At 42.2% G+C, this 20,339-nt stretch overlaps 1 long non-coding RNA gene across 1 annotated transcript in view; it reads left to right on the forward strand.

Moving 5' to 3' along the window:
* Positions 1 to 1,217: 1,217 nt before the first annotated feature.
* Positions 1,218 to 20,339, forward strand: part of LOC138143894 (uncharacterized) — a 62,314-nt gene continuing 43,192 nt past the window's right edge. The window contains exon 1 of the long non-coding RNA XR_011163819.1: positions 1,218 to 1,278. This is a non-coding gene — a long non-coding RNA (uncharacterized lncRNA). The remainder of the gene's footprint in view (positions 1,279 to 20,339) is intronic.

Genomic DNA, 20,339 nt, shown 5'->3' on the forward strand with positions numbered 1-20,339 from the left:
TTGCTGAAATTGTTAAGCGGCAAAATCTTTTGAAATGTCATATAACTCAAATTGCACAGGACCTCAGAGATGAAAAGAACAACCCTGGCGTCTTACTGTCCCCAGAATTCCTCTCACACCAGCTGAGCAGGGCTTTCTGTTGCATATCACAACCATGTCCTAATGATTCACTGATGATGTAAAAATTTGCCAGCAGGATCATTCAGATGATATCATGGGTCCACCTTGCATTTCATAGAATCATATCATATAGTTTATGATTTTTTTGATGATGGTAGGGACTTATTTTATACATTTGGATGTCTCACATGTGTGTCTTTTCAAACTCCCGGACCAGGTACCATCTTGCCTGGAGCATCTCTCTCAATTTCAAAGAAGCCACAAAAGCAGCAAAAATTCTTCAAAGAGTTCTATAAGAATCTCCTCTAAGGCTTAGGCCTCTTCACCTGCCTTAGGGGCAAGCTGTATCCTCAGGGCTCTGCCTCTCCCTCTAGCAGCAAACACATACCCACGAGCCCTTGCGTGACTACACACAACAGGGACTATCAATGAAGGAAGATAGAAAAGAGCTCTGCTTCTACCCTTTGAACTCTGTGACCTCCTGGATTCTGTACCCTGTCAGATTGACCTTTCTTGCTCTCGATTGCTTCCCTGCTTTGACCTTGTGTTAATGGGACGTGCTACCTCTCTGATCTTTGCAGCTCCATCTGCCCCTCTGAAACATAACCTTTTTGCCTCCTAGGCCTGTCGCATCTTCTGGACCCCTCCTGAGGAGCCCGGCTTCTGATTCCAATTCCCTTCCCTCCTACCTTACCCTGATTCAGCTTCCAAACTGACAGCCTCCGTGGGCCGCCCTGGGATAGAATCAGGAACAACTGGTGCCAGACAAACCTTATTTCCTTCATTTTTGCCAGCGTTCAGGAAATGTCTTACCTGGATTTCGGCAGAGCCCTTGACAAGGTTGCTCATGCTATTCTTCTGGAATGGATAGAGAGACTTAGGCTAAGGAATAGTCCGGTTTTGTTGATTAGGAATTGGTTGAGCTGTATGACCAAAGAATTGTCATTAATGGCTTGATAACGGCGTGGAAGTTTTTAGTGACTTGCCCTTGGGAGTATGTGCTACTCTCTTTGTTGGTTAACCTTTGATTTGTTTTCTTTTTTTAAATCAACGGCTTCCATAAAAACATAGAAATTGTGTTCATTACATTTTCAGGTAACACAAAGCTGGGAATGAGAGCTGAGACATTGAGACATAGGATCCTCAGAATATGTACAGGTAAGGGCAGTGGGCCGAGCCTAATAAGATTCAGTTTAAGATAATAAAACATAATAAAAAGCAGAGAAACTAGAGCATTAGACATATCTGGGAGGCCATATGAAACAAAAGCATTTTTGAGTTTGTTGTTAATTATTTTTAGTGTTTATTATTCATTCATTTCTGCCTTGTTTAATGCTAAGAGTTTTATGTAACAATTTACTCCTTATATTGTATGTCTATTTGCTTATTTTTTTTGTTGATAGTTATTAAATTTATAATAAAAATTAACAAGGATAAATGTAAGGACTAAAAATCAGCCTTATGAGTATAATTGGGGAGACATGACTAGACAGTTCAACTGCCCAAAGGTGTTTTATTGAACTCCATGCTCATTATGAATCAATGGTGTGACATGACAACCCCAAAATTCTCCAAAGCCTTTAGGCTGCTTTCAGACAGTCATAGGATCCAGGCCTAGGGAGAGCACAGTCCTTACACTGTCATGGGCAGACTACATCTGGACTGCTCTGTTCTGATCTAGATGGGGCCTTTTAGGAAGGACATTGAAAAACTGGAGAGCATCCAGAGGAAGGCAGCCTGGAAGGTGTTATACTGTACAAAGATTGATTGAAGGATGGGGGTAGAGAAGACTTAGAAAGGCCCTGATGGTTAGCTTCCATGACTCTTAGGAGAAGAAAGGGTAAAGACTTGTCTGCTTGGCCTCAGAGGGCTGAGCAGGGAGGGGGAGGGATTGATTTGGGTTGGCTGTAAGGGAAAATTGCCTTGAGTAGTAAAGGCTCACCTACTCACCGGCAAATGGGGTCCCAAACACACTGCCCTCAGATCCCCTCCAGACCCTGGGAGCATCTCTGAGACACTGGAGTTTTTTTTTTCCTAATGTTTAGCTTATGAACACTGAATGGTGCACTTCCCTTCAGGATCATTGGGTGATCTCAATTAGTCAGCTAGACTTAATTAGCTTTTAGAAATGGATATTAAAAAAAATAGGTGCTACAAGGCAAAGATAGCCAGGCTCTTTGGAGCTGTTTGAGATTTTCCTCATAAAAGGTCTGGAGACCAGCTGTCCATCCTGGGAATTAGATTGAATTAGAAAAAAGCTTGATTTTGTACACTTGACGGAAGCTTCATGGAGGGAGCTGAGGCTTTGCCTGGCCAGGGTTGGAAGCTGCTGGGCCAAAGCTTGTAGGGGAGCTTGACTTTGACAGCCTCAGGGATCCCTCCAGAATAGACTCCTCCTCGGGAAGCACCTTCATCTCTAACACAGGCCTCTTACTTACAAGGTATGACAGTGGCAGATTGAGCTGAAGTCCATTGCTCTTTCCATGACCCCATACTGCCTGTCCTCAGAATTCTGCCTTTAAATCATCTGTTAATTGTTTTCAGCTTATGATTTCTGTTGAATGCATGTAGTAATTAATGCCTTAACTTCAGTTATGTATCTTGCAAATTAAACATTCAGGGCTCATGGAACTGTAATGGCAATGTAAATTTATGTTGCTGCCATCTTTCTAAGGTTGGATTGTATAAGATCTTCCCTGCCCCTAGGCCCTTTGATAGGCTTAAGGGCCCCTGGAGCCTGTGGCAGGAGGCTTCTTTTTCAGGAGATACTTTATGACTGGGCAGTGGGTCAAGGGGGTGTTACATTCTCTGACGCTGGCGAAGGCTTTATAATCCTGATGTGAGGCGTTGTTTTGGGGCTCACTTTGAGAAGTTTTGTGTGATTTGACCCATACCAGCCTCTGCTAGAAGAGCTCCAGAGAAAAAGGACCCATGAGCATTGGAGGCAGGCCATTCTAGTTGTAGGAAAATCTGCCCTGACCTCCAGCCCAGGTTGACCCCATTGCTCCTGCTTCAGCCTTCTGACACCAGACAGAAAAAATGGAAGCATTTGAATCCAGCTGTCATGTGTCCCCTGGGGCTTCTTTAGGCTAAATTGCTTGGTTCCTTCAGTTAATCCTCCCGTGTCATGACCTCAGGGCCCTTCCCCAGCCTGGCTGGATGCTCTCTGTTGGACACTCTCAGGCTTTTCCTTTTCCTTAAACTGTGGTGGCCCACAGCTGAACATAGTACTCTGGATTAGGTTGGACAAGGGCGAGGACAGTGGTACGATCACTTCCCAGTCCTTTGAAACTTTGCCTTTCTTAATGCAGCCTAAGATTACATTAACATTTGGCTGCCACATCACACTTCTGGGTCATAGTGAGCTTGCTTGAAGTCCACTAAAACCTGCAGATCTTTTTCAGGTAAATTGCTATCTAACTGTATTTCCACTGTCTGGTACTTTGTTGGTCTTCAATAGCCAGTTTTAACACTTTACACTTATCCTTATTGGGTTTCATATTAGGAGATTTGGGCTAGTGTTCTAGCTTGTCAATTATTTTAAACCATCCCTCTGTCATCCAGTGTATTAGCTATCCTTCGTAACTTGGTGTTATCTGCAGCTTTGATGTGTGCTCTGGCTAGGGCTTTATATAAAGATGTGAAGGCGTGTAGGCCCAAGTGTAGATCTCTGGGCTACTCCACTGGAGACCTGCTGCCACATGAAAATATTCCTTAAATCTGGCCATCTAACAGCTTCTTCACTCATGTAATGGACGCAGGTGGTTCAGAGTGGCTCTGCTCCAGTAAAAATCTGGATGACTCAAGTCCTCCATCACTGGCGTATCATGTTGGGCCAGACTCCTGATCTGTTTCCTCCTCTCTTTCTCCTTTCTGCAGTAAGTTACATGGGCCGAATCACTTCCACTTCTATTTCTCACTCCCTCACTCCACTGATTATTTTTTTTCAGCAAAAATTGTAAGTTTTAATTGATGAGGTTCAGGCCTATGATTTCATGTATGTAGGGAACTCCCAGTGTGAAAATTGCTTCCAGAGATGCAGATCAGAAACTCCTGTGTAACTTACAGTTTTCAAGAGTTGCCTGGGGCATTGAGGCTGACCACCTTTCTGTGTTCACACAGCTAGATGTCATCAGGACTTGAGCTCAGTGCTTTCCACCATGTTTTTCACTTCTGTCTTTGCTCCCTGCCTTGTTCTCATGTGCCAGCATCTCAGCTACTTGTCCACTTCCCCAGTGAGACCAGTGGGCAGCCATGAGTTCTTACCATGTGCCCCTGAGCTTTAATGTCTTGTCCAAGACTTCCTCATCTTTGGAAATCTTTTTGAGGTTTCTTTCTGCAGAATCACTTGCTCCCCATGAATCGCCAGAATGGGGAGGCAGCAGCTTTGCCCAGCTTTTGGGAGGCTTCTCTGTTGTGTGCATCCCAGGAGAAATACAGACCTCTGTTGGTAGATATCCAGGTAGCCACTTCATTATCAGGAAATAACCACCAGCTGCAATTCTTTGCTCTTATCTGAGAACATTTCATTCTTGGGAAGACAAGGTGCTACCTCCTCAGGGTATGCCCCTCCGCTGCTCAAGGAGGAACCTGTCATCTGATTGTAAGCTCCTCCCTTTCTTCTCTTCCTCCACTTTCTAATACTCGGAGAAGGATCAAGTCTCCTGTCCTCTGCGTCCAATCCCCTTTTTTCCCATTGCAGCCTCGCTTCTATTTCCTTTAGGAACATTTATTGGCCCTGACACCTGGATTATGGAGAGACATCCTTTTACCTCTTCCCCTAGGACAGAGATCAGACTACACTTAGAATACAGATAAGAGTCATTCAGCTGTGGCAGAAATAAAAGCATCACACATAATGCAAGTCACTGCACTATTTCCTCTACTCTCCATTCTGGTTGGAATTTTCAACCTTGTTTTATTGAAGTACCTGTAAGTGTTTACACTCCAGTCCTAAGTGCCTAGTTAGAACTTTTACAGCCAATTATTACTTTTTAATTACTTGACAACCTGAGTTGACTTCCCTTCTTTAATGTGGAATATCCCCAGTCCCATATTCCTTCTTCCCTTCTGCCACACACCAACCTCCTACCTGTGGTACCACGTTGCCCCCTACATTACCAACCACTATGATTTTGCTTTACCCTTCACTTGCGTTTTACATTCTTCACCCTGTATCATCCTGCCAACAATCTTTTCCTTTTCCTTCCGAGTCTCCCTCTTCACGTCCTACACTCTGATGCTTCTTACCTTCCTTCATCATTTTATATTCTCCTTATAAAATTCACATTCAAAGATTATTCTCCTTAATCTTGCTTGTCTTCTCTTTTTCCTCACAGAACCCAGAAGTCAAATCTTAGAATCTGGACTCAGGTCTAGTCCTGTGGGTTGTTTACCTACAATTTTCCCTCAAATTTTCCTGCTCAAAGTCGGCTTCTGTCTTTCGTCACTTGTCTGAATCCCTCCAAATCACCAACCTGCCTTCCTTCTCCTTATCTGCCTCAGGGCCTTCTTTCTTCTCCCACAACTTTCTTCTACAAAAACCAAAAGTAGAAGAAATGAAGAAATCAGTGGATGTGGACTGGCTTGCCTGTGTTTCTAACTTTTTGAAGCAGTTTTTACAGGAAGTGATAAATGCATGTGGACAAAGAGAATGACCTCTTAAAATGGGTGGTGGGCTTGGAACATATAACTTGTGTACCGTGGTGGAGCCAACGTGTTTTCTAGGACACAAGTCTGCAACTCTGACGGAAGTCAGCAACAAATGTGACCTCATATGCAAATACACACTTGACACATTTTGGGATTGTCTACTGCACCAAATGATGTCAAGCTGTATTAAGATAGAGTACACTGATGATGTCACCAGGCCATCCTGGTGTGTTGGAGGAAGATTATAGATCACATCACATGTCAGACACTTGTTACTTGGGTGACCCTGGGCTAGTCCCTTCAGAACAATAACAGTAATGATAACAATTAGAATAATAACTAGAGTTAACATTGACCTAGTGGTTACTCCGTGCCAGCTCCTGTGCTAAGTGCTTTACAATGATTATCCTGTTTGATCCTTGTAACAACCTTGGGAGTAGGTGCTATTATGGTCCCTCTTTTACAGAGGAAACTTGAGGCAGACAGAGGTAAAGTGACTTGGCCAGGGTCACACAGCTAGTAAGAGTTTGAAGCCATATTTGCCCTTAGATCTTCCTAATCCAGACCCAGCGCTCTATCCAGTGGGCTACCTAGCTACCTTAACCTCTCTGAGCCCCACTGTCCTCATCTGTAAAATGGAAATAATCCTAGCAGCTGCCTCACAGAGTTGTTGTAAAGATCAGATGAGCTAATGTGCAAAAACTACTTTGCAAATATGAAAGTGTTAAATAAAGGTCAGTGCTTCTTCTTCTTCTTCTTCTTCTTCTTCTTCTTCTTCTTCTTCTTCTTCTTCTTCTTCTTCTTCTGCTGCTGCTGCTGCTGCTGCTGCTGCTGCTGCTGCTGCTGCTGCTGCTGCTGCTGAAAGTGTTGCATGTTGGCCATGGTGATGATGACAGTGACTTGGGGATGAGTGGAGAAAATAAAACTCTTTTCTAAATGCTGACAGCTGAAAAAAGCAGCATCTAGTGAATAAAACCAAATAAAAATCATATATGAACACTCATATACTGCCCGGAAAGACCCCATGTAGATGTGCTGAAATCAGTTTGCTGTGTATTCTCATCCTGATTTTTCGTTAAGCTATAACCTTGAGTACAAAGTTGGCTTTATTAAGAACAGCAATAACAATAGCAAGTATTTGTATTATACTTTAAGGTTTGCAAGTTGCTTCACAAATACTTTTTCATTTTTTCCTTGTAACAACCCTGAGAGGTACATACTCTTATAAACCCCATTTTACCTGTGGGGAAACTGAGATAGTCAGAGGTTAAATGACTTGTTCAGGGTCACATTGCTAATAAGTGTTGGATTTGAACTTAGGTCTTCCTGATTCCAGATCTCTCGCTCTATACACTGTACCACTTAGCTGTCTCTAAAATACAAACTAGAAGCAGCAATCATCTTATACAAGTTACAATCTTCAATTTTTAGAACCAGAAATTGGAAGTTATTTTTGGTCAGAAATGTGCTATACTTTTTACATAATTGATGGAGACACCTGGATGAATCTGTGATCTCATCAATATGAGTACTCCCTTCAACAATATAGATTGCAGCCTAGCCATATCTTCTCACCTTGTGAAACTCTTGCCCCTGCTACTTTACATATTCTAGAGGGAAGTACAACCTGTGTTTGTGGGTCTGTTTTTGGCCGGGGCAGGGAAGGCTTCTTTTAAATCCCTTTAATTGAAACTGGCTGAAAAAAGGCAGCCGTACCTGCCACTGTCTCTTACCTATGCTTTCTGAACAGAACTCATTTCCCCATCACACACCTGTACTTACTGAGATCACAAGTGCAGGGGATCAGAGATTTAACCCACCCATCGTTTTACAGATGAGGAGACTAGCTCGAAAGCCAGGACTTCTGACTCCATATTCAGTATTCTTTCCACTGTGACATTTGTGATCATCTTTCCTTTTTTTCTCAAAGGACTTCATTTCTATAAATCATCAGGCAAAGTTTTAAAATCATGTTGTTAAGAAATTGAATTACTAATCACTAAGCTCTGAATGTAAAGGCAATCACTATTAATGTCAATTAAGAAATAAAATGCTAAAATTCCCTAATAAAACAAAGAATATGAACAAACTTCTCAAAGGAAGAATTTGCAAACTGCTAATAACTATATGAAAGAATTCTCCAAATCACTAATAATAAAAGAAATGCACATCAGAACAACCCTGAGGTTTCACCTCAAACCCAGCAAATTGGCAAAAATGTCAGAGGTTCAAAATAGTCAATGTTGGAGGGGTTGTGAGAAGGCAGCCACACTAGTGCATTGTTGGTGGAACTGTGAATTATTAAACCCATTCTGGAAAGTTCACAGGTGTGTACCATTTCATATCTTATCTGATTTATCCCTATCGATTGGTTTTGCTGATTTTTTTTTCCTTTTTTAATTAAGAAAACAAACAAACTTTGTTCCACATGATGGTTCTCTTGGAAGATTACAGTAAAAAATGTAGGTGACATGAAAACAAAAGATATCAATAAAAATTATTTTTTTAAAGTAAAATGATGGTTTTCTGTACATAACAGCAGTATGAAGTAGGTTATTCAAACTGCTTCCCAGAGTCCAGCCATTTACTTACTTTTTCAAACCCTAATTTTATAGGATTGACTTTTGCAGTGATTCCTTCCCCCACCTCCCAGTGCCATCCATGGAGTTCTTACATATCAGTAGAAGTTAGCAAGACATCTTTAGGTTGGCTCAGCCTGGTGACTGTGATAAGAGACATTGGATGCTTTAGCATTTAGGTTAGATTCCACTAACTAATTAGAGTATCACTGGGTTGCCATGGCAATGGTGTGAGGATTCAGGGTTGTCATTTGGTGATATACCAGATCAAGTGCTTGTAGGTACATCTGGACCTTTCCCTTTGGCCCCAGGCTCATATCCTGCTCTCCTCTGGGAGATCAAAGGCAGTGTGCTCTGGGATATGGCAGAGATTACAAGAAGATGCAAAATACATGTTCACTCTCTCAGGCTCTGCCTGCCTCAGTTTCTGTGTTTGTCTCTATCCATCTCTGTCTGTCTGTCCGGGTCTCATTAGCTCAACCTCTATTCTTTTCCAGGTTTCATGAGATCTTTACCACCTTAAATCACTGTATTCAACAATTTCCTCTTAATGGCCACATGCTTCAGGAACAGTATGAGCATAGAAAATGCTAGACATTAATGGGCCCCAGTAGGCTGTACTCACTTGGGCCTAGTTTTGGGGAGTTTCCCCCCGTTTCCCTTCCCTGCCTTCTTTCCTAAAGCAAGAGTCTAATCATGTCACTTCCCTGCCCAGGACGCTCCTGTGGCTCCCTCTCAGCACCAGGGTAAAAGAAAACACCACTGCTTGACATCTTAGTCACCTGATTCCAGTGGGCCTTAGTCACCTGATTCCAGTGGGCTTCTCCAGACTAATTATCTACTTCTTTCCCTCCATGATTTCTCTGTTCAAGGCAGTTGACTAATAAATGTGCTTCCTGTTCCCCATAGAAAATGCCCTATGTCCCATGTCCGGGTTTTGCACAGGGTATCTGCCACTCATGGAATGTCCTCCTTCAGTGCTCAGCCAAGTGCCACCTCCTTGCACTGACTCTCCCAGTTGCCAGTTGTTTTGTATTTAATTTCTTTGGTCATATTATCTCCCCTTATGTCAGTGTGGCTCCTTGAATGAGGCGCCTTTCATTTTTGTATACCTATTGTCTAGCATACTGCCTTGCATGTAGTTGGCACTTAATAAATGCTTGTTCAATATATTAATACAAAACCTGGGAGAATAAAAAATGCCTTTCATACCTGGAAAGGCATAACAGTACACTGAAGTCACTTTGAATCCATTTCCCTGCACATGAATTTAGGAGTTAGAGGTTACCCTGGATCATTATAGATGGGAAGAAGTCTGCGCATTGAAGCCTTGTACAAGTGCACAGATTTTCTTCTCTGTTCCTCTGGAATAGTGGATAAAATGCTAGACTAGGAGAGAGAAAAACTTCAGCACTATGTGCCTCAGCCCCCTAGCATTTATCTGCTAAGTTGTAGATAGAATTCAAGCTGTGTTTGACGGAGGGAGTTCTCATACATAGAGTTCCCCTATTCTGATGGAAAAAACAAACAAACCAGAGCCTTTGCTTATTTGTGTATTCCATTATTACATAGATATTCCTTTATTATATACTTTATTGGGATAGAGGGGAGGTAAGGGAGGAGTTGATAATTGTTAGTAGAGTCTATTCTTGGAAATGGGGCAGGTAGGTGGCTTTTTGGATAGAGTGCCTGGCCTGAAGTCAGGAAGACTCCCTCATCTCCCTGAGTTCAAATTTGGCCTCAGACACTTCCTAGCTGTGTGACTCTGGGCAAACATTTCATCCTGTTTGCCTCAGTTTCCTCATCTGTAAAATGACCTGGAGAAGGAAATGCCAAACCATTACATTATCTTTGCCAAGAAAACCCCAAACCAAACCCAGCCCAAATTCGGTCACAAAGAGTCAGTCAGACACTGCTGACAAATGACAGCAACGACATTCTTGCAAATGCTTGAAAACTCATTTGGGCTTTTGAAATCATATGCCAAGATGAAGAGTGCAGCCTATGGAGAGGTTTTATTGCAAATCTTTATACATTTGTGAAAATAGCCCAATATTTCTGAGCTCAACAACAAATGAAACAACTCCATAGACTTTTTCTCATAACTCACCACATTTCACTTTCAGAAATGAATCCACAAGTGCAATGTCACCAATATAATCTCTCTACCCCTCGCTCTCTTTTTATAGCCAAGAGACTGATGCAGGATATTAATCATTCTAGTCTAGTATATTCTAGATTGGTCTTTGCAAAATTGAGAGTAACATCCCCAGCTGCAACACTAGGAACGGTGTCCCTGGGAGCTTTCACACCAGTGAAAATATGCAGCTCAAGAGCTACCTGGAAATAGTTATTCCTGGACGCCCAAGCTGGGTGGGGTTTTTTGCATTTGAGAATAGTGATGGAAAGTGACGGAAGACCATGAGGTTCAATTTAATCCATTCCAACAAATATTGATTAAGCAACTGCTGTGTATCAGGCAGCGTGCTAGGTGGCAATGATATAGATGAATAAAGCAATGAGAAAACATTATTAAGCACTTACCCTGCCAAGCACTATGCTAAAAGCTGAGTACGCAAGACAGTCACTGTCTTCAAGAAGTTTACATTCTAATAAGGGGAGCTAACCCACATAAGGGAGCAGTGCCCAGCGCTCAGTTTTTGGTCTGTGGAGTCTCAGGGAAGTTGAATTGATCCAGAAGCGATACTAGTATTGATTACAATTTCTAGAGTCAGGAGTTGGACTGATGAGGGACAGGTTACATGTGCTATAGACGAATCCATATTAGGAAAACGGTCATTGTGAATGACTGGCTGAGATGTGAAGCATGGGCCTAATAGAGTGGGGCTGTAGCAGTTTTGCCTTCATTTGCCAATCCTGACTGATGTGGATTGTCTGCCAGGGCATGGTCTCTAGGGTCTAGTAGCAGTTCACTGGGTATAGTGACAGGATATAATGGAAAGTGTTTTGTTTTGTTTTGTTTTTAACAAAGGCCAAAAACAACAATACAGCAATCCCTACCATCAAGGTTCTTTACATTCCAGTGCCTGAAACAGTGTCTGGAACATAGTAGACATTTAATAACTCCTTGTCAAATGAATCAGTTCCACTAAAGGATACCATCTGCACATAGATCAGTAAATATACCATACTTACAAAATAATTCAAAGTAATTTCTTTTAATGTTTTAAAAAATATTTATTCAATCGGCCAAAATCTGCCTTCTCATCCTTCTACAATATCTGCCAAAATCTGCCTTCTCATCCTTCTGCTTCCTTCTCATCCTCCCCCTACGCACAAGGAGAACACAAGAAAAATAAAACCCATTATATATATATATATATGTATATGTATATGTATCATTTTCTTTGCCATGATGATGAAACAAATTTCCTCATTGGTCATATTCCCTCCCCCCTCCCCCAGTCTCATTCTGCATTCTGATCCTTCAGCTCTCAAAAAGATTGATAGCGTGCTTCATTATTCTCTGGTATCTTGGTTGGTCATTACATTGATAAAAATTCAGCACAATAGTGTTACATCATATTTATGTACTGTAGCATGTTCATCCATTTCCCAATTTATAGGTACCCTCTCAGATTCCCATTCTTTGTCATCTCAAAAAGAGCTATAAATATTTTTGTACATCCTTAGATTTTGTTTTACTTAGTACTAATCCCTCCCTCAATCTGTCCTTTCTCTAATTCTCCCTTCCCCTTCTCCCCTTCCCCTCCTATTTCTTTGTTGAATGAAATGTATTTCTCTACCCAACTCCATGTGTGTACATGTATATGTACATATATTCTTCCTTCTTTTGACCATTTCAGATGACAGTGAGATGCCAATGTCATCCTCTCCCCAGACCTTCTTTTTCTTGTCTACTTGCACACCCTGATTATATTATTATCTAACTTTCTCTAATTTTCTTTCCCCCTTTTCCCCCAGTGTAATTCCTCTTCCCCTTTCTTTCCATTCTTTTTATAACCCTGTTAGACCTTATCTGATTGGATTCATTCTATGGCCCCTGATGATTATAGAGTTCAGAGGGGACACTTGTATCATCTCCCCATATTTGAATGTAAGCATTTATCCTTGATTAGTACTTTATCATTGCTCATTCTTACTTACCTTCTTATGTTTCTCTTCAGTTTTCTGTTTGAACCTCAGAGTTTCTGTACAGCTCTGGTCTTATCAACAGGAATGCTTGGAAGACCTCTATTTCAGTAATGGCTACTCGCTTCGGTTGGTAATTTAGTTTTCTGTAAGCCCGTGTCCTCTGCCTTCTGGAATATCATATTCCAAGTTCTCTGCTCCTTTATAGCAGTGACTGCTAAATCATGTATGATCCTGACTATGGATCCTTGGTAATTGGATTCTTTCTTTCTGATTGCTTGCAATAATTTTTCTTTGACCTGGAACCTGGATTTTTGCCATGGTTTTTCCTGGGAATTTTCAACAGGGCTGGGGTTCCTTTCAGGAGATGCCTGGTGAATTCTTTCTATTTCTGTTTTGCCCTCTGGGTCTACGAAATCTCGACAGTTTTCTTGTCAGATTTCCTGAAACTTGTTCTCTAGCTTCTTTTAGGTTTTTGGTCATGGTATTCAGATAGTCCAGCGATTCTTAATTTTTTTTCTCCTTGATTTGTTTTCCAGGTCAGTCATTTTTGCTACACATATCCTATATTTTCTTCTGTATTTTCAATCTTTTGACTTTGTTTTAATATTTATTTTTACCTCATGGAGTCTTTGGATTTTTTGGGTACATCTGAACTTTCAAGAGGTCAGTTGCTTGGGCAAGGTTTTGTCCTCCTCATGTGTCAAGTTGTTAATCCCATTAATTTCTTGCTTCTATAGTTCTTATTTCCTTTCCATGTCTTTTCCTTAGGTGCTCTCATTTCATTTCATTTCATCAAAAACAAACACAATTTATTTTACTTTTTGGGAAAACTCTTGACTCATCCCTTCTAAGAATCTAGTTAAATTTGTGCCCAAGCTGTGTTTTTCTCTGAGGCTTTACTTATAGATATTTTGGAATTATTCTTTTCTTCTGGCTTTGTTTTCAGTGTTCCTGCTGCCATAATAGCTCTTTATTGTGGGACTTTTTTGTTTGTTTGTTTGTTTGCTCATTCTTCCAGCCTACTTCCTGACTTTGGACTTGATGTTAGGGCTGGGTTCTTCCATACTTCTGGAGGTCTGGGCTGGCCCTGCTGTGTTATTCCTGGATCTCAGGGATAGATTGGGGATCTGCAAGCTTTCAGTGCTCTCAAAGTAGTTAGATTCAGGGCAAAATCTGATCACCTTCCCCCTCCTCTCATCCCGCCCCCCATTCTGAGCTCTGCAAATTCCTGAACTTGGGTTTGGGTCTCAGTAAGATTAGATTACTATTATATTCAGCCCCTGTCAACCAAATGGAGTACTTTATTGGTTCAGAGTGCAGATGTCTGTGTTCCCCATTGGTCTGGGATTCCTGCCCTGATTATTCTTCTTCAGCCTGGGCTAGATGCTGGAACTGAGACCCTGCTTTGCACTTGAAGTCTGAGCCATACTGCTGCTGCTTACTTCTAATATAAAATCATTTCAAGAGGGAGTGATTGTTAGGGCAATTGGAAAGGTCTAATATGATGGGTGGTATTTGAAGAAAGCTGGAGAAACTAAGAAGTTGAAGGGAAAAGGAAGCAAAGCGAGAGCAATCTTCTGGAGAAAATGGATGTAATTCAATGAAGGATGCAGGTAGAAGGCTTTGCCTTGGCAAGAAGGGCTGTATGAGATAGAGGTGAAGGAGGAGACAGTGGCAGAAGGCTTCTGAGTGATGGGAGAAGAAAAGGGAGCTCACAGTAAATGGACTCAATTTTTTCAGTATAATATCAGGCACGGATTTTTTTGAGATTCTCACAATTCATTTTGTAGTTGGTCTAAAAGTGTTCGAGTGACAATTTTCCCTATTTGAGGATGTTGTGGGAAAATGTAGTCTTGACCTGAATGGTAGGAAGGGTACATAATTTATTGGGGATTGGAAACAAAAGTCCCAATGGTGACCTTGGACAGGCAGCAAAATGGGTATGGTTATGGACTCATACCCTGCTACGAAGTGGTCTGAAATTCAGTTACAGAATAGAACTTTGCATTTGGACAAGAAGTTTCTGGGCTGAAAGTAAGGAGGAAAATCCCCCTTTAGCTTGTAAATGCAGCGCCTTTGATCTGGAAGTCATGGAGGCAGAATAAATATGAAGCCCCATGATGCCCCTTTTTATCAAGTTAGTTTTCTGTCCGGAAACGGACATTAAGAGAAATAACTCACAGCTTTATTAAATGTCACACCTCCAGCTTTGTTTGTTGGAAGACTGCTCGTATGTGATCAAGGAGGGCCCCAGGGGTTATCTTCCCCAAAACATTAGTACTAGTGAAAGCTTGGCCTGGCCCCTTGGTGTGGTTGGATCATTTGGTTTCTAGATCTTGATCCTGAAAAGAAAGTTGATGACCTTGGGGACCATGCAATTCTTAGTAATGATCATGCTCATATTGGGGCTAACATGACACCAAGTGAGAAGGTGGCTATATTTTCTGTTCTCAATAGCTCTTTCCAGCCCACATAACATTATCTTTTCTTCTGGGAAGCTCAAGATTTGTTCGCCCTCTAAGCTGGTTTAGTCTGAACTCCCAATGTCAAATATGAACCAGTGCTGGGTCCAGCTGGGTCATATGATCTATGTTTTGCAGCCTAAAGGTCAGAGTATGATTTTAGCCAAATAAATTATTCACAAAGGGTTTTGAGACTCTCTGGGGGTTCACAGCCTCTTCAGCTTCTTTCCTGACCTCTGTCTTCTGACCTTTATTACTCAGGGCTTCCAAATCAGAAGTGTCCTTGGTTTTTCTGTGGGAACATTCTCCTATTTTTACAGCTCTCCAAGAGTGCTGGTTCACAGCTATGTTATAAAGAGCCCAGGGGGGAAGGTTATATAGCATCTTTGCAGGATGAATTCCCTTGTGTTACAGAGTGATGGAAGAAAAGAAAGGAGAGGCAGACTCACACAGGCCCTTGGTTTTCTCGGTGGGAGTTTTCTGGGAGTATTTGTGACTATAGAGCTGAAGGACAGGATGAAGATCTGGATCCTTAGTGACAGAGACCCAGAGATGCAGAGAGATTTCCCCTAAGGTCACTTACCTAGTTAGTGGCCAAACTGGAAAAGGAACCCAGGGTCTGAGGACTGTTTACATAGTGGCATCTTATTCTAGGAATTCTGCAAAGGAATAAGCCATTCAAATTGCAAAACCACAACTGTGGTGCCTTATAATAGTTGCTCAGAGAAGGGAGGAAGTTGAAAAAACAGAAGGCAGATTGGAATGCTCTGCCTCACTCAAGGCCTAGGATCAGAGACACAGAGCTGGAAGGACCTTTAGACATCCCCCAGGCCAAGGCTCTTATTTTACTGATGAGGAAAACAGAGGCCCTGAGAGGTTATGGGCTTTGCCTGAAATCACATAGGTAGTAAGGAATTGAATCAGTGTTTGAGCTTAGGCCTGATGATTCCAAGCCAGTGAGCTCTCCTTCTACTGTTCCAGGCTGCTGCTTGAAGCATGAAGAAGAATAGGGGCATGATCAGTTTGTCATTTCAGTTCAAGGTTCAGCCCGCCCTCAAATACTGTTGTATTTTCTTTGTGTAGATTTGGTATTCACTTATCTCTTTATAGGTTGTTGCCCTCAGTAGAAACAACCTTGCGGGCAGAGATTGTTTAGTCTTTGTCTTTGGATCCCTAGAGCCTAGAACATAGTAGGTTCTTAACTAATGCTTATTCAGTTCAGTTTGATTAGAGGAAGTGGAATGATTTCTCCCTGGGCACAGATTGGGTTTAAGCCGCTAAGCAAAAGGAGTCAGGCTACTTTCCGGCCTCTTGAAAGGGTGTAGAATGCCATGCCCTTTCATCTCGCCTCACTTTAAATGCTGAATCATTCCTAGCCACCCAAGGTGAAATAACAGCTGGGGGTGGAGGTGGGGAGGGGAAGCAAAAGCAAATGGTTGAAAGCACTTTGGTAAAGAGCTTTGGTTCTTCAGGGATCCTGTGGAACAAATCAGGGGGAGAAAAAAACCTTTAGTTTGGACAAAAAGATTTGCTGGGTCTCTGGAAATGGTGATGGATAAGGTGGAAGAGATGACATTGGCAGGGCTTGGAACTGTTCTCAGACCATCAGTAGAGTAGAAAATCTGACAGGAGAGGAAAAAGGTTTTCCAGCATTATCAGGAAAACAATTTCTGTCAAGTCTGATGGAAGAACAATGATTCATCGGAGTCCCTTGGAGTAAAGGTCTAGAACTCCAGCCCCTCGGCTGTGACTGAGCCTCCTGTGGTCCTTCCCAGGCAGCTGGATGACCTGCTCCCCCAAAGCCAGCACTGTAGAGGCCTTCCATGTTGGAGAAAGTCTGAGTCAATTCCAGAAATCAGTCAACCCTCAGTGTTTTTGTAACTCTTTTCTGGAGAATCTAGTCTTGCCATATTTTACAGAGCAGAGGAAGAATCATCTTCAACTTTGAAAACTGGAAAGAATCTTAGATATAAAATAGTCTAACCACTTCATTTGGCAGAGAAAAAAACTGAGGCCCAACAAGAATAGGGGACTTGGCTAAGGTCACAGGGTAGTGAATATATTGTTAATTATAATATAATAATTGTATAGCAGTTATATAATATAATATAGTAATATATTCTATATGCATATATATTTTATTGAAATTACAAATTCTAACCAAGGGAAATCATGTTATCTATAGCATGTGAAAGGATTATCTGATCTAATTGTACAGTCAGTCTCTGTGAGGCATTCCTCAGCAAAGTCCATCGTGGTAGCAGCTGATTCGGGGTGGGGAGAGATGTTCATGATTATGGTGTCAGACTGCACTTGGCTTTGTACCAAGTTTCTTTGCTCAGGTTGAATGTCAGGTCTGTAGCAGAGGAAGGTATAAGTCTTGGTGAGCTAACTCCTGGGGGCTCAGGCACAAGGAGCCTCTGCAAGAGCCAGTGTGCTGCCCCACTGGGTCCCTCCCCTATGAGCAGTCCCTCATTTAAATTCCAAAGTCAGCAGTTTTGAAACCTAAATAGCCATTCAGTCTGCAACCTAGTTGCCTGAGTGATACTTAGTAGTAAACACAAGAGTAAACTCTGGTAAAGGCTTGGAAAATCGCTGGCCTGAAAGGAAAACAAGCAATGGAAGAAAAAGCCACAAATCTATGGAAACGTTGCCCTTTTGCTACTGTCTGCGGGACATCTCCACTTTGATGTCCACTTCAAATGTGATGTGTCGCAAACAAACCTTCTCTCTCAACATCCTAGCTCCTCATCCCACTTCTCTGTGGGTCATAAGATCAATCTGCCACTATCCCAGACAAAACATGACACTGCTATTGAGTCGCTTAGCAAATGACCTCTACTGAGCTTTACGGAGAATATTGAGGCCATCTGGCATGAGTTCTCTCCTCTCCCTTCCTTCAGGTCACAAAACCTAGCTCTGCCTTCCTGCAGCCTCCCTTCCTGGAGTCTCGTCTGGGAAGGAGGTGGCTTTTTTTCCTTGCCAAACTCTAACCTGTCCATTTGTATTCTCATCCCAAGCATGGCTCCTGTCTCTTTCTGAACCTTGCTTCATCAATTTCTCCCTTGCTACCGGTCCCTTCCCCAACTGCTTACACGCAGGTTCACATCTTACCCAGTAACAAAAAAGCATCCACCTGCCTCTTTCTTCCCCCCTCCTATTCTTCTCTTCCCTCCTCTTATTCTTCTCTTCCATGCGCTCCTCCATTTCATAGCTAATTCCAATAGCAGCAGTGTCCAACTCATCTAGAAAGCAGGGGTCAGTCACCCTTCCATAAGGATACCTGTGGGCCACAGATTGGCTTGGGAAACCACATATTAATGTTATCTATGTTCTAGTAGAGTTGTATTTATTTTGTAAAATAATTTCTCTGTCTGGTTCAGGCTGCCCTGGGGAATATTGTGGCCTCCAGTGCTTACCCCTCCACTAAAGCTGTGGACTCACAGGTTATCATTGACTTCTTTTGAAAATGTTTTCATCAGTGTAGTCGACATTGAAATCACCTTTATTTTCCAGTATATTCCTTCCACACCCCATCCCAGAGCCCTCCCTTGTGACAGAATAAAAGCGAAGAAGAAAAATCAGCTTAGCAAAACTAATGATCACATTAACTAAGTGACAGTATATGCAATATTTCCAGCTCACAGTCCCTCAGCTCTGCAAAGTAGAGAAGCTCGTTTTTTTCTTCAGTTTTCTTCTCTTCTTCAGAGCCATCTTGATCATGAGGATAATAGCAATAATAATAGTAGCAATAACTACCATTGATTGCACTTTAAGGGTTGCGAAGAGCTTTACAAACATTATTTCATTTGAGCCTCATAACAACCCTGGAAGGTAGGTGCCACTATTGTTCCCATTTTACAGATGAGGAAACCGAGGCAAACAAAAATGAAGTTAGTTGCCCACGGTCACATATCTAATCAGTGTCTGAGACCAGATTTGAGCTCAGTGCTTCTAGACTCCAGGTCTAGCACTCTATCACTGTGGTTACCTAGCTACCTCTTATTATCTCCATCTTTAGAGATGGAGAAAGTTAAGTGTCTTGCCCAGGGTCACACAGCTAGGATGTAGTAAGTATCTGAGGTCAAATTTGCTATATGGTGTTCCTTCCTCTAAGTCTAGCACCCTGCCTTTTGTGATGTCTAAATAATTGCGCAACAGTAATGACTTCAGGTCTGAATCTGCTGGCTTTTCTGGCTTAGTACGGTGGGCCCTCCTTACCTCTAGCCTAGACTGTTGCAATAGGCCTTTCCCATTGTTAGTACAGCCTCCAGTCTCTCTTCCCTCCATTCCATCCTCCATTCAGCTGCCAAGTTGATTTTTTCATAGTGTAGGTCTGGCTATATCAGTTTTCTCCTAAATGAACCCTGGTAACTCCCCTTTACCTCCAGGATCAAATAGAATCTCCTTTCTTAGTATTTAAAGCTTTAGAACTTGCCCCCTTTCTAGTCTTTTTACATTTGACTCCCATTCATGCACTCTACAATTCAGCCAGTGTCCTACTTCCTTAAATATAACATTCTGTCTCTTATTTCCAAGCCCTTTAACTTTGTGTCCCTCATGCCTGGAATTCCCTTTCCCCTCCCCTCTGCCTTTTTGGTTTCTTAGGCCTCCTTCAAGACTCAGCTTGAGTCCACCTTCTGCAGAAGACCTGTCCTGGTTCCCCCATTTCGGATGCCGTCCCTTTCTAGAATGCCTTCCGACTGCCATGTTTGTACAGCATTGTCTCCTTGGCATCTCTCCCATTAGGTTATGAGCTCTTAAGGACAGAAACAGTGTTTTTGCTTTTCCTTGTATCTTTGGTGCTTCCTAGCACAGAGTAAGAGCTTAATAAATGTTGACTGACTCTCATTTTAGCATCATTTAACTTTGTTGACTGTCACCTCCTTCTGTACAGCCTTTTCTCCCTTGGCTTCCATGGCGTTGCTCTGACCTGGATGAGCATCCTTTTTTGATCTCCTTTCCTGGTTTTTTCCCCTCATTCTCTAAGTCACATAGAATCTGAGATTCCTGAGTTGGGGGTGGGGGCTCACAGAGGGTCAGTGGAGCTTCTCCCCTGTCAGTTTGGAAACAATTAGTCACCCTGTGATTCTGAGTGTAGAGCAGTACATATGGGGAGAGACATAGGGTCATGAATTTAGAGCTGGCAGAGTCCTTGGAGGCCAGCTTAGAGGCCAGCTAGACCAACCCCTCAGTTTACAGAGGAGGGCACTGAAGACCAGAGGGAAGTGATTTACTCCAGGCCTCACAAGTAGCACATGGCAGAGCCAGGGTTCAGTCCCATGTCCTCTGTCTCTTCCTCTGTCTGGCATCATATTTCTTTGAGATAGTGTTTAAATTTTGAATTTTGAGGTCTGCCAGTGATCAAGTAGCTTCCCATTTTGTATAGAGACTTGTACCCTTCCCTCAA

This window comes from Petaurus breviceps, unplaced genomic scaffold, assembly GCF_028583685.1.
Source record: "Petaurus breviceps papuanus isolate PSGF00001 unplaced genomic scaffold, PetGlider_PUasm1.0 90681, whole genome shotgun sequence".
Classification (NCBI taxonomy): domain Eukaryota; kingdom Metazoa; phylum Chordata; class Mammalia; order Diprotodontia; family Petauridae; genus Petaurus; species Petaurus breviceps.